Source organism: Cupressus sempervirens, chromosome 4 (assembly GCF_028749045.1).
Source record: "Cupressus sempervirens isolate cs-2001-9-10 chromosome 4, ASM2874904v1, whole genome shotgun sequence".
NCBI classification, from domain to species: Eukaryota; Viridiplantae; Streptophyta; class Pinopsida; order Cupressales; family Cupressaceae; genus Cupressus; species Cupressus sempervirens.
The window spans coordinates 440,532,752-440,545,888 of NC_143121.1; positions in this window are offsets into that span (position 1 = coordinate 440,532,752).

Here is a 13,137-nt window from a genome sequence, read left to right on the forward strand (position 1 = left end):
TTTGATCACTAATGTGCTTGGATCTTCTATCTCTTATACACTGTCCTTGTGTTGCTCTATCTTGGAAGCCTATCCTAGGATTTTTTTAGTACAATATCCCTTCAAAGGATAGCCTCTCTTGTCACTCTTCTTCTCCTCTTTGAGATTCCTCATAGCTCAGCTCTATCTAGCTCTATGGCTAATCACTTGGAAATCTAAACTTTTCTCCTTTCATTTCATCTTTTTTCATACTATCCCTTTAGCTTCACTTATAATCCTTAGGTTACAAATTCAAATTTTGAATTCTCACCCTACTACTAGCTTATCTTCTCATTCCAGTAGTACATCACTTTTATCACATGTAGTGTACTCATACAAAGGTCACGGGTGCCATGTTCCTTTGATGGTTTTCCCTAATTAGAAAGAGTTCAAATTAAATTTCTTCCAGTTGTTCCTTGATCTTTACTCCCATGACCATTAAATGTGACATAGACTCAACTCTTACCCTCTAAATGAATAGATATTTAGAGGTGTCTTTCTTGATGTTCATAATGATAGCTAGATTAGATCTTCTTGCTGATATATTCATTTATTTCTATCTCTTAGATACTTGATGCACATGCATACTTCACTTGGCATCCTTTGTCTAAGTGGATCATTGTTATCTTAGCCTTACTTAGGATAATCCTCTCCAGCTCAAAATTGCTTATGTGACTTAGAGTTGCCCATTGTTGTGTCTTATTCATTGTGCCCTTATACCAGTCATGTTTCCTTCATATGTGTTGCAAGAAATGATAACACCTTTAATGATTAAGTCTACCAATTAGTGTACAACACTTAGGCCAAAAACTTCAAATATAAACTACCCATGATTTGTTTCAAGTGCAATGAAGTTGGTCATTTTTCTACTAAGTATCTGAACAAAGTAAGAGTGACAAAAATTACGAGAAAAATTACAAGCACAATAAGAACAAGGACTACAAAGAAAAAGGAAAGAAATCATCATCAACATCTCTAAAAATACTAAGTTTGAAATTACTTTTGTGAGGATATTATAGGCCATATTCTTTAGCACCCTTTAGATATCTGAAGATTTGCTATTTCAACATCTTGTGCAATAGCTAGTCTACTATGCACCATGTATTGTAGTATACAAGTCATGGACTAGTTTAGTATCTCATTCACTTTAGGTCTTTCATCTTCCTTTAACAATTTACAATTGGTCACCATTGGCATACCTACTAGTTTTATCTTCCTCCATGTTGAATGTTTTAAGTACTTCCTTTACATACTTAGTATATCCAATCAAGATTCCTCCTTTTAACTATGATACTTGAAGTCCAATTCAAAGAATTTTATCTCTCTAATCATATACATCTAGAACTCCTTCACAGCTTCTAAAAAATCATCACTCAACTTACAATCCCCTCTAAAGATGATGTCATTCAAAAATATTTATGCAATCAAAAAGCCTATTTATTTTCCTTCTTTCATATACAATATAGTTGTCACTAGTTCTTATGAACCCAATATTTATCAAGTATGAGTGTGTTCTTGCATACCATGCTCTTGGTGCCTATTTGAGTCCAACCAATATTTTCTTGGTCTACATACCTAAATATTTCCTTTTTCATTTTCAAACCTCTTAGGTTTTTCTATATAGACTTCTTCCTCCAGAACACTATTTAAGAATCTTGACTTTACATCCATCTTGTATACCTTGAAGTCCTTATACAATTCAAATGCTAAGAGTATTCTAACTCCTTCTAGTGTAGCTATTGGTTCAAATATTTCTCCATAGTCTATGCCTTCCTCTTGTGCATATCCTTCGAAGGTAATTCTTTCCTTATTTCTGACCACTTCTCCTTCTTTGTTCATCTTATTTCTGAACACCCATTTTTCTCCAATGATATTCTTATCATCAAGTCTATCTACTAGGGTCCATGTGTCATTTTCTACTATTTCATATATTTCTTCCTCTATGGCCTTTCTTTAGTCTTCATTTTTCAAAGCCTCACATATTGCTTTTGGATCTATTTGTGAGAGAAAACACACTTCTTCTCTTTTCTTTCTTTTATTTATTACTCCTACATCCTCTTCACCAACACTATTTCTCCTCCATGTCCCTAAACTCTCTCTTCTTCTTGTCAAAATTCTTCTTCTTGTGCCAGTATAACTTCTCACATAGGCTCTTCCTCTACTGGTACCCTCTACTATACTACTTGGTGGGATGTACTAAATTCTTTTGTAGTCCTCTAGTTCTTTCTTACTATCTTCCTCATTCTTTTCTAATAATTCATCTACTTTTATATAGGGAGATTAAATATTTAGTTTTGTTTGAAGATTCAAACATCGATAATATTTTCTCTTGGTAGAGTATCCCAAGAAGTTATCCTCATCACACTTAGGTTAAAAATTCCCTTGGTATTTGTTACTCTTGATGTAGCTCTTGCTTCCAAATACCTTGAAGTAACTGACACATGGTGTGTGACAAAACCATGATTCATAGGTAGTCAACTTTATCTCTTTCTTTATCTATACCCTAGTTAAGATTTACATAGTTGATCTTAAAACTTCTCTCTAGTTTATTTGTGCAACATCATTTTGGAACATCAACATTACTGCACAATTTATGATAGTTCTATTTCTTCTCTCTACAACCCCATTCTACTCATCTATCCTAGAAGTAGACATTTTTCTTCTAATTCCATGGAAATCATAGTAATTTTGAAATTCTTGTGAGGTTAACTCACCTCCCCGATCTTATCTTAAGCTATTAATTTCTCTATTGGTCTCTCTTTCCACCTTTTCTTAATAGAAAGTCCACACCATTATAGAAAAATCATCAATAAATAACATTAACTATCTTTCTTTAGATATGCTCTTTGTCCTCAGTATGAATCCAAACTAGTACATGTTATGAGTCAAATGACTTGCTAGAGAAACTTGAGCTTTCCAACTTTCCTAGCTAACAATCCTTACACATAATATTTTCAAGTTTTTTCTTCCTACTTTGACAATGCTTTAAAAATTTATGTGACATAGTCTTCTCGTCCATAGCCAACTATTATTGTTCCTATCTATTAGTAAACAATTTTTCCCAAGATTTTAAAACTTTTGAATAGGAAAAGTATTATAAAATAATAGATTGAATTCCTAATTAAAAATAAGGAATTCTCTTCTTGAAATTTACTTTATGTTATATAAGGTGCAACTAACCTTTCATGAAAAGATAATCGTTTGTTCCTCTATTGAGGGAAAATCTTCCCAATGAGTATTTTACTGAAAATACTGAAAAGCTTAAGTCATCTCATGAATATAAGATGAATGTGAATATTGAAAAACCACTTAATTTTAACAATTAGTATCATCCACATGATTTAATGTTAAAAATGGATAAGTAGATGAATAGTATGAATTTCACCTTCCACAACCTTCAAACTTCAAAGCAAACAATTCTAGAATACATAGCAAATATAACTTAACTTTCACACATAACTAACATTCTCAAGAATGCAAATTACTATAAAGAAGATAATAGTATCTACTTTAGAAAGCTTCAACACATAAAACTATAGAATTTTATTTAAGTTTATTGATAATTCATAAAAAGTGTCTTCAAAATTCAAAAATGTAGATCCTTAAAACAAAAGTATTTCTATCTTAGTATCTACCAAGAGATGAACCCCTATTAGATATTAGCTATTACATATTTATACAACATAGAGTTGGATAACTATCCAAAATTACCCCACTAGGATTAAATTGTCTTTTAGTTACCACAATTGTATTAACTAAAATACATAAAAGGAAATAAATAGGAGAAAATAGAATGTAATTGTTCAATGATCATATGCCATATAAGGAAGAACTATCCACACCAGTTGTGATTTTTGTAGCCTTCCATGTCTCATAAGTAGTGGTAAATGCAGAAATGACTAACTAATGGGGTAAACTAATGTAGGCAATTCTTTGCTTCTATACTTCCTTTCCCGCTTTAGCTTTGTTACTTTCTCTTCATGCATTTCCAAATGCTTCTAGTTTATTATCAATATGGCCTCAATATGAGTGATGTTTGAAAAATCCTACCTAGACAACATTTTCTTCTCTTGAGTTTCTTGAAACTTCTTCTGTACTTCACTTATTATTTCCTCCACTTGGGTTACAAAGTCATTTTCCTTACCTGCACAATGCTTTTTGAACCACTTTAGATCTCCTTGAATTATCTCATCCACAAGTTTGAGACCATCTAGAATTTATTTGATCTCAGTTACCCCCTAAATAAGTGCCTCATTCTGCCATTCAATACAATCTTTAATCACATATAGAGTCTTATCATCAAGGCCAACCACATAACATTCAACTTGGAACCATTACAACTTGAATCCTTAAATTTCTTCTATCTAGAGCACTACTTTTACCCAATTGTTCTTTTCTTTCTCGTAGACTTCATTATTTGACTCCACTTTTTTGATGATGGCAAAAGTTTCCTTTGAAGCTTTGTCTAAAATATTTGTTTGTTTTATAGTTTCATTCAGGACATACTGCAACCACTCTTCAAATGGCCTTGCAATAGCTTTACATTCTATAAATTATCAAGGAACTATTGATTGGCTGAAGACATTACATCCACAATTGCAGACATCTCACTTAAAGGTTTAGATTCCAACTAATATCTTTTTTATCCTAAGCATCTTTCCAGACTTTGTCCACAATCCTTTTTTTTTGAAGCTTCAAAGATCTTCATATCCACTACATGGCTTCCCTTCCCAAGGTCAATCCTTGACACTTGATGATCTTGAGGAGTGAGATCCTCATGTAAGTTACCTTCTGGTGGGTTGGTAATCTCAGCTAACCAATGCCCTAAACTTTTATCAAACTTTATTCTAGATTCAGTTTTGGCTTTTTTGGTTTTCAAAGATTTTCCCAGAGATTTTCTAACTAAGTCATCAATAGGCATAGACAAGGGCACCATACTTCTTTTCTCTTCAATGGAAGTCTCTAGCCACTTAGGCATGACAAGGTCTTTTCCATCATGGGAGAAACATTAGTCAAAGCAAGGGTACTCGATTGAGTATCAATGCTCTCAAGAAACTTTTGAGGATCCGATACACTATCTGGCATTGGGAACTAGGGAGTTGATCTGAATTTGAATTTTCCTCCACAAGATCTAGATCAATAGTCACCCTATCTTTTCCTTTGCTTGGTTTTACTTTCCTAGTACTTGAGTGGGTTATCCTTTTGACCTTTGGCACCTCTTTATGAACTTGAAGTTGAAGTGGCTGTGAAGTTACTTCAGCTTCAACTTCAAGTGAACCTACAATGGGATCATTAATATAGGGTTAGTGGTAAACTTTGGCCTTGGGTGTGTTTTTTTATGTTTGGCTCTCAAGTATTTCTTTAGGGCACTAAGGGTAGCTGATTTAATAGTCTTTGATTTTAACCAATTTTTAGTTCTTTTCAAAACTTTTGGGGTACGGGAAAGCAAATCATCTTCTTGCTTTCTACTCCAATAAATTTTAGGAATTGGCATACATTCAATGTAATTGACATAAAATGGGTCAATCACTTCTTTACTTTCATCTTCTTTTATCCCATTGGTGCTGAGGTTAACGTCAAACATATTGATTTGGCTTACTACCAACCTTGACCACAACCCTTTTCTAACTTCAAATTCATCTGAGCAATTAGCCTAGTAATCTTCTAGATGTGGAACATGGACTAGTGAAATTGCATGTTTGAAATTATCTCTAGAAAAACTCGTGTAATAAAAATATTCTATGGGAGAGTAGGGTTTGAGGCATAGGTGTGACAATGTTGTTTTTACTAATACAACTTGTTTGAAATTTGAGCATCTCTAATGACCAATCTCTATGGGAAATATGAAAGAAGATGACATTTTGGTGTTTTCAGGAGATGCTATCACAGATACAAACTGTCTACATATCTCAAATAAGATAATGTTGATAAGTAGGAGATGATTTCCACAGCTAGTCAAACTATGGAGGAAACTCTATAGTTAAGCACGCTCAGGCTGGAGTAGTACTAGGATGGGTGACCTCCCAGGAAGTCCCGATGCTTCACCCTTGTGAGCATCACCTAGATCCAATGAGTGCTAAGTGTTCCATTTATTCTCATGAGAGATGGATTCATGTTGAATCACTACTCATGAAACATGGGTCATCGAGTTTGACTCAAAATCACACAGTTAAATCCTGATATTCACATCACAAGATAATGTTGTCCAAACAATAATGTGGTAACCTGAGAGGTTCATCGAAGAAACCTCCAACTCTAAGATACATAAACTTGGGAAAATCAATGTAGAAACAACCATAAATCTTGATGGCTTGCATTGATTCTTTAGACAACCTTTGATTTTCATGTCCTTAGAGTTCAAAAACCAACCTTCCAAGGAATACATCATTTACCCTTTTGAACTATTTGCAAAATTCACTTGCCTGAAGATCTTTGTAGTATTGATAGATAGTCATTTCTTTAGTTCAAGGCAGGTGTGGGAGACCTTCCCACTCTTTAGATGCTACTAGAATGTATATTAAGAAAGAGGATAGAAAGAATGAGCTAAAACTACTCACTACTATCAAACCTTTATGTAAATTTCTAGCAATCAAATCAGCCCAATCAATGAACTTTTCACCCTTGACAATCTTCTGGATAAAGAAGTACATCTAGCTCTCCCAATGAAAGGTGTGGTCATTACCCTTAATTCTATTTAAGAGTAGCACAATGTCAAAAAATTCTCTAATGAAATGCTCAATAGTCAAGGGTTTAGGCAATCTAGAGCCTCCTTCAACTGGTTTTAAAAGACAGGTTTGAGCTATAATAGAATCATAGTCTTTTTTATTATTCCCATACAAATGTTCTACTTCCTTAAACATCCAGGGCTCATAAGGTTCTTTGTGAGGAATTATTAGAGCTGAATTGATACTAACCATGTTTATCATCACCAATACTTCTTCCAAAATTTTCTTGATGCATTTGGTGTTAAATTCATAATGATTTGCACTTTCAACAACCAACTTTGAACACCCAATAGTTGATGTAAAGGTGGTGGCCTCTAGCAATCCACTACTAGCCAACTTCTGATATATGGGTCCAAACTAAGCACTTTTCACACACTCTAATTTATTGGGTAGGTTTTTATTCACTAGAAAAGTATCTTAGATTTCTAGAAGGGAGCTTAACAGGCATGGCTTTTCTAGTTTAGGCATCTTAGGATGAAAAGAAGTGATGGTTTGGTTTTGAAAAAAGGAGGATTGACAGAGGTAAAATAAAACTCTTACTTTAAACCAAAACTAGGCACAATAAAAATGATGGAGGAAAATGGTATAATGAACTTATAATTCTTAACAGAGCTTATCCATCTACCTCTTTTGCCTACTAGTTGATGTCGAGAGCTCAAATGACCAAATAAGCAATTATACTAGCTAGAAAGGAAATTTTAAGAAATAATCTTTTGGAAATATTAGGACAAATATGAGTTCTTGAAAGCATTTATAACAAGCATGTTGCATATACTTGACAAGACTTGCATGGTTGTTTATAGTTAATACCCATCAAATCTGCACATGGATCAACCTCTTATGATATCAGAAAATCTTGATTCCACCTTTTCCCATAAAACCAATTGTACTTTGGCACAAGTTTTCTTAGCTGTCATATTTATTATCTTTCATGTCTTCAAAATTTCCATCAGATGGGACCCATTCTTCTACCTCAAGAATGGCATTCATCATTTCTCGTATATTTCCTACAAGAAATTGTTTGAAAATCATGAAGTTGAGGTTGGATTTAAAGTTACTTTGAGTCAAGCCTAACTTAAACTTTAACTTCATGGGACTTGACTTAGGCTGATGGGTAAAGAATTTATTGGGTGATGGGAGCAGGTTGAATTGAACTTGAAGTTGAATTATTTTAAGAGTTCAACTTCAACTTCAAGTTTCCAAAAAGGACTCTTGGCCAACAACATTACACATTGCATGAAAAATGGGGTAACACTATCTACCAAACAAGTATTGCCAGAAATGTAGAGGTAGAAGAGGTTGTTAGCATGTGGGCTAGTGATATTAATTTTGAGGAGTATCCTAAGAATTGGAGAGATTGATTATGATTTACATGTTGCATTCATGACTATGTTTTTCATTGTTGTCTACATAGCAATATTTCTATATATATATTGGTTGAGTAGCAAACTAAGAGTGAAATCGTATAGACATAGTATTGATGATCAGGTTAAGCACAATTAAGGATATGTTCTACACTATGTCCTGATTATGTGAGTAAGAGGTGCATCATGAAAGGAAAAGATATTCAAGATTTATAGAAGATAGTATAAAGATAGAGTTCTTGAGAAGCATATTCTGATGTTTGGATTGTATCTCCTAATACAGATAGATTCATGATATGAAAAGTTAGACAATGACAATAGATAGTCTAATGATGACATCAATGAGTGTGCAAGGTCTAAAGTTTTACGTATGAGAAATTTTAAACATTGTGAGCTGAAAGTGTCATGTAATTTTAATATACTCAATTATCTTAATGTGTTCCTATTATAATTAATTGGGAAAGCCTCAAGACCGACTCAAAGAATCATTTTGAGGACATGGTATAAAGGAAGGATATTTTTATTTTTTGAGAAAGGTATTATTTGTGAAGTGTACGAATAGGAAAAGAGTATTTGGTAAATGGGAGTAAGTGATCGAAGGGATTTTTGGATGAGAAGTTGGTGATTTGGTATCAAGATCAGGATAAAGGATTGGTCTAGTTGATAGGACAGAGGAAGAGGAAGTACAAGTATAGTTCATTTCTTTTATTATAAAAGAAATAATACAATGATTAGTTGGATAGTGTTCAATGGTCTTGCCCCTAAATCTATTTGGATAGTGGGTCCATATGTCTTCTACAACTCCTAATAGGGTTGAAGTCTCCTAATAAGGATTTAAAGTCTCCTAATAGGGATTGATATGTACTAAATATATTTCATTGGCTCCTATTAGAGTCATCCTCTAACAATGAATATTTATATTAGTACATCCTTCTATGGGTACTATCCCCACTAAGGTTTTCCCTTTGATCAAGGGTTTCCCTAGCTAACATAGTTGGTGTTATTGTGTATGAGTATCTTGTTATGGTTGTTGATTATATTGCTCACATGGTTAAGGGTGAATGTTGTCACAAAAGTTTCCAAACTAAGAACAAGCTTGTGAAACATGGAAACAACCTCCAAACTATGAGACTTGAACTATGAGGTTGAGTCTCCAGAGAAGGTCAACTTCCTTTGCTATCAGGATGCAACTAACTACTCTTGGAGAGGAAAAGTGAGAAGGAATGCACAGAAAGAAAATCTACCTATTCTAACCTAAGAGTAGTTAGGTGCATCCTAATAGAAAAGGAAGCTAGTGTTCTCAAGAGACTCAACCTCACAGTTCAAGTTCCATAGGTTGGAGGTTGTTTCCATGTTTGGCAAGGTTGTCCTTAGGTAAATTTTTTTTATAAGGGTGAAAAATTTTGTGACAATAGTTTTTGGCATGCCTGGTGGGACATATTTAGAAGATTTCAAAGCCTACTAGTGTTAAAAGTGAAGAATTTAAATTTGATGTTGAGAAGATAGTGTTGCTCTCAATATTTCAGGCCTTCAAGAGGCTCATTTCTACAAACACTTGGTGACTCTACACCCTTCATATCTAGTTCCAAACCAAAGTTGCTATGATTCATACCCAAATTTGAAACAAGGGCATCTTCTAGAGGCAATTTCAAACATCAAGAGCTATCATTTTCCAATCCTAGAAGAAGGAAGACTAGATTGTCTCTATCACCAATTAGGAGTATAGAAGAAATCCACACCCCTGCAAGATCAATCTCCACTCCTATTTTAGATCTCAAACTAGAGTACCATCAGCTTATATTAATAGACCACTTTCTTATATGGCCAGAGCTCATGATTTTTCCACCTTTAATGGTGGAAGTCATCCTTTATTGGCCCAAAGACATGACATACTAGTAGCTGCACTTAGAAGTATACCTAAATTTACTAGTGAAACTTCCATCTCTCCCTTAGAACACATTCAAGAGGTTGAAAATATCTACAATATCCATCGCATTACATAAGATGATGTCTCCCTTAGACTCATAACTTCACCTTTCAAAGGGAAAGCCTTATAATGGTACAAGGGTCTATCACATGGTTCTATAATGAATTGGCATGGATTAGGAGAAAGACTATGTAAACATTTTGAGGACAAAAGTGACTATTTTTCACTTTTAGAACAACTAACTACCATAAAAAGAGCCCCCCATGAATGTGTGACTGATTTCAACTATAGATTCCAAAAGACATGGAACAAAATACCTATTTCAGTGAAGCCTACCCTTGATAATGCCTTCTTGCATTACCTTAGAGATTTTAATAGTGATATTGCCACTACAATGCAAACCATGGGAGGAGATACCTTACCTGATGCTTATGAAATAGCAATAAGGGTAGAAAACATATTGATACAAGGAGGAAAGTTAGCTCCAAGGCCTCATATTCCTTTCTTCCTTGATATCCCAAATCACCAACCAATAATAGCCCCTATCCCCACAATTTCCACATCACAACCCCTTGCTCTAGTCCCTCAAGCTTCCACATCTTCAAATGCAATGGATGAAATCAAGGAGATGATGTAGTCTATGATGTTGAACATAGATAAGAGATTGCAAGGCCGAGAGAAGAAGTTGGAAGATAGCTTCTCTATGATGTAGAAGGTGAGAAACATAGTGGTGACTTTGGATAGAAAAAAAGCTCAAGGTAATAAGGCTCCTCAATTGTAATACAAAAATTTGAACAATGGTAGGCATCCAAATCTTAATTATGGGAATACTTCTTTTGGTCAGTGTAGGTAGAATAGTCATGCTTCTACCTCAAATGCAAATAAAAGTAGGGCCATAGTCCCTCAAAATAATATGGCTCAAGATTAAGATTTTGGTCCCTCCTGCAACTACTCCTATGCCTATTACATGTGTCAAAAGGATGAATCCTATTTATCTTTGACCATGCAAGAACCTATAGTAGGACAATCATATAATGAGAACCAACACAAATATGCTTCACATATGAAAAGGCAAGGCAACTGATCCTTCATGAATCATTAGGTGGAGGAACATTCTAATGTAAACTAGGACTCCATTGCTCACAATAATAGGAGAAAAATAAGAGCTATTGAAAATGCTACCTCTCCTCCTCCTAATCAAGATTCAACATCAAATACAATGCCTTGCATACAAGCAACAAATGATTAAGCCAGTTCCCTTCAACAAAAAAGACAAAATAATAGCAAAGAAGATATGAATGGCCCTTGGGTTATTTTAACTCAACCCCCTACACATGTAGTTCTCAAAGCTTCTACCAAAGGACCTAATGTCTCATTCAGTGTGGTAGAGAAAATGAAGAAGAAAAATATGAATATTTTCATGTGGAATGTTGTTGCTACTATACCCATGCAAAAGAGGTTGCTACAGCAAGAATTAGAAAGCATTGGACCAAAGGATTAGCCACCTAGAATGGAAAGTGCCACAAGCCTAGTACAACCATCAAGGGAGGTAGAAAAAAGTAAAAAGGTTAGGCCTCCTCCATTTTATGTTTCTTTGATTATAGGGGATAAGCTAGTCCAAAATTGCATGATTGATTCAGGGGCTAGTAGTTCAGTGATGCCTAGCTGTGTTATTGATGCTTTAGAAATGAAATATAAGCCCATTGTTAGGGATGTATTATAATTGGATGGTAGTACTATCAAGACTATAGGGATGCTTAGGAATGTTGAAATGACCCTACATGCATGCTTAGGTTGTACTACAACTCAAGATATATCAGTTATCAAACCACACTTTTCCATTAGTCTTTCAAGAGAATTCACTACCCAAATAGGTGGTTTCATATCTTTTGATAAGTCATATATGTTTTTTATAACAAGATATGGAACCAAGGTTTCAATTAGAGAAGAGCCTCTAGCCCTCCATCATATTGAGCCCTACACTCCTAATCTCATCAATATGAATTGTACCATCTTAGAGATAGATAAAAATGACATAGGAATTGAGTTTGCCACTTCTCCAATAGAGGTACCTAATTTACTCTTAGATGAATAGGCTAATGCATATAAATTTGATCCCATATCTAAAACCCTTGAGACAAGCCTCAGTACAGACTGTGTGTCAAAAATGAAAGCTGTTGTCCCTAACCTCATCAAGACCAAAGAAGATATGAAAGGGATATGGAGTGTGTATTTTGATGTATCAAGAAATAAGAATGGATTAGGTGCTAGTGTAATGTTGATTTCTCCTACACAATTAAACTAATATTTCTTCTTTAGGCTCTAATTTAGTTGTACCAATAATGTGACCAAGTATGAATCCTTGATCCAAGGTCTTCTACTTGCTTAAAAAAGAGGAATTTGAGCATTAAGTGTATATGGAGATAGGAAGTTGGTGGTCAATCAGGTGAGAAGTTAGAATATCACTAAGAATAATTTTCCCAAGTCTTATAAATATAGAGTATGGGATTTACTTGAAAGTTTCAATGCATTTAATATTTAGAGCATACTTAGAACAAGGAAAAGACATGCTGACAAACTTTCAGTAGTAGATGCATTTTATGATGTACCAAGGAATCTTGAGGAGGAGAAATAAAAAATTAGAGTGGTAGTTAGACCTGTAATTCCTCACAATAACACCAATTGGAAAGTCTTTGAATCTAATGTACAAATTGTAAGTTTCTTGTAGAATGAAGAGAATTCTCATAGAGAAACCAATCTAGGTTGTGTGACCAATATGAGGATCAAATCATCAATCTCAATTCTAACAAGTTGCCTAAGGGTCTCATTACTTTAGAGAGTTTCTTCAACCCTGATGACCAAACAAGAGACAAAGGCATGAAAATAGCTACTGATAATGATGATTATACACCAGTTGTGGTTGCTTATGGAAAGTCCTTAAACATAGGGAATGTATGCTCTAAAACTAAGCAAGAGAAGTTCATTGATCTATGTCAAGAATTTAATGATATATTTCCTTGGACATATGGTGATTTAAAGTGTTTTGACCCAAGTTTATTTTAGCATACCATTGACTTAGTAGGAAATGCCAAACCACTAAGGT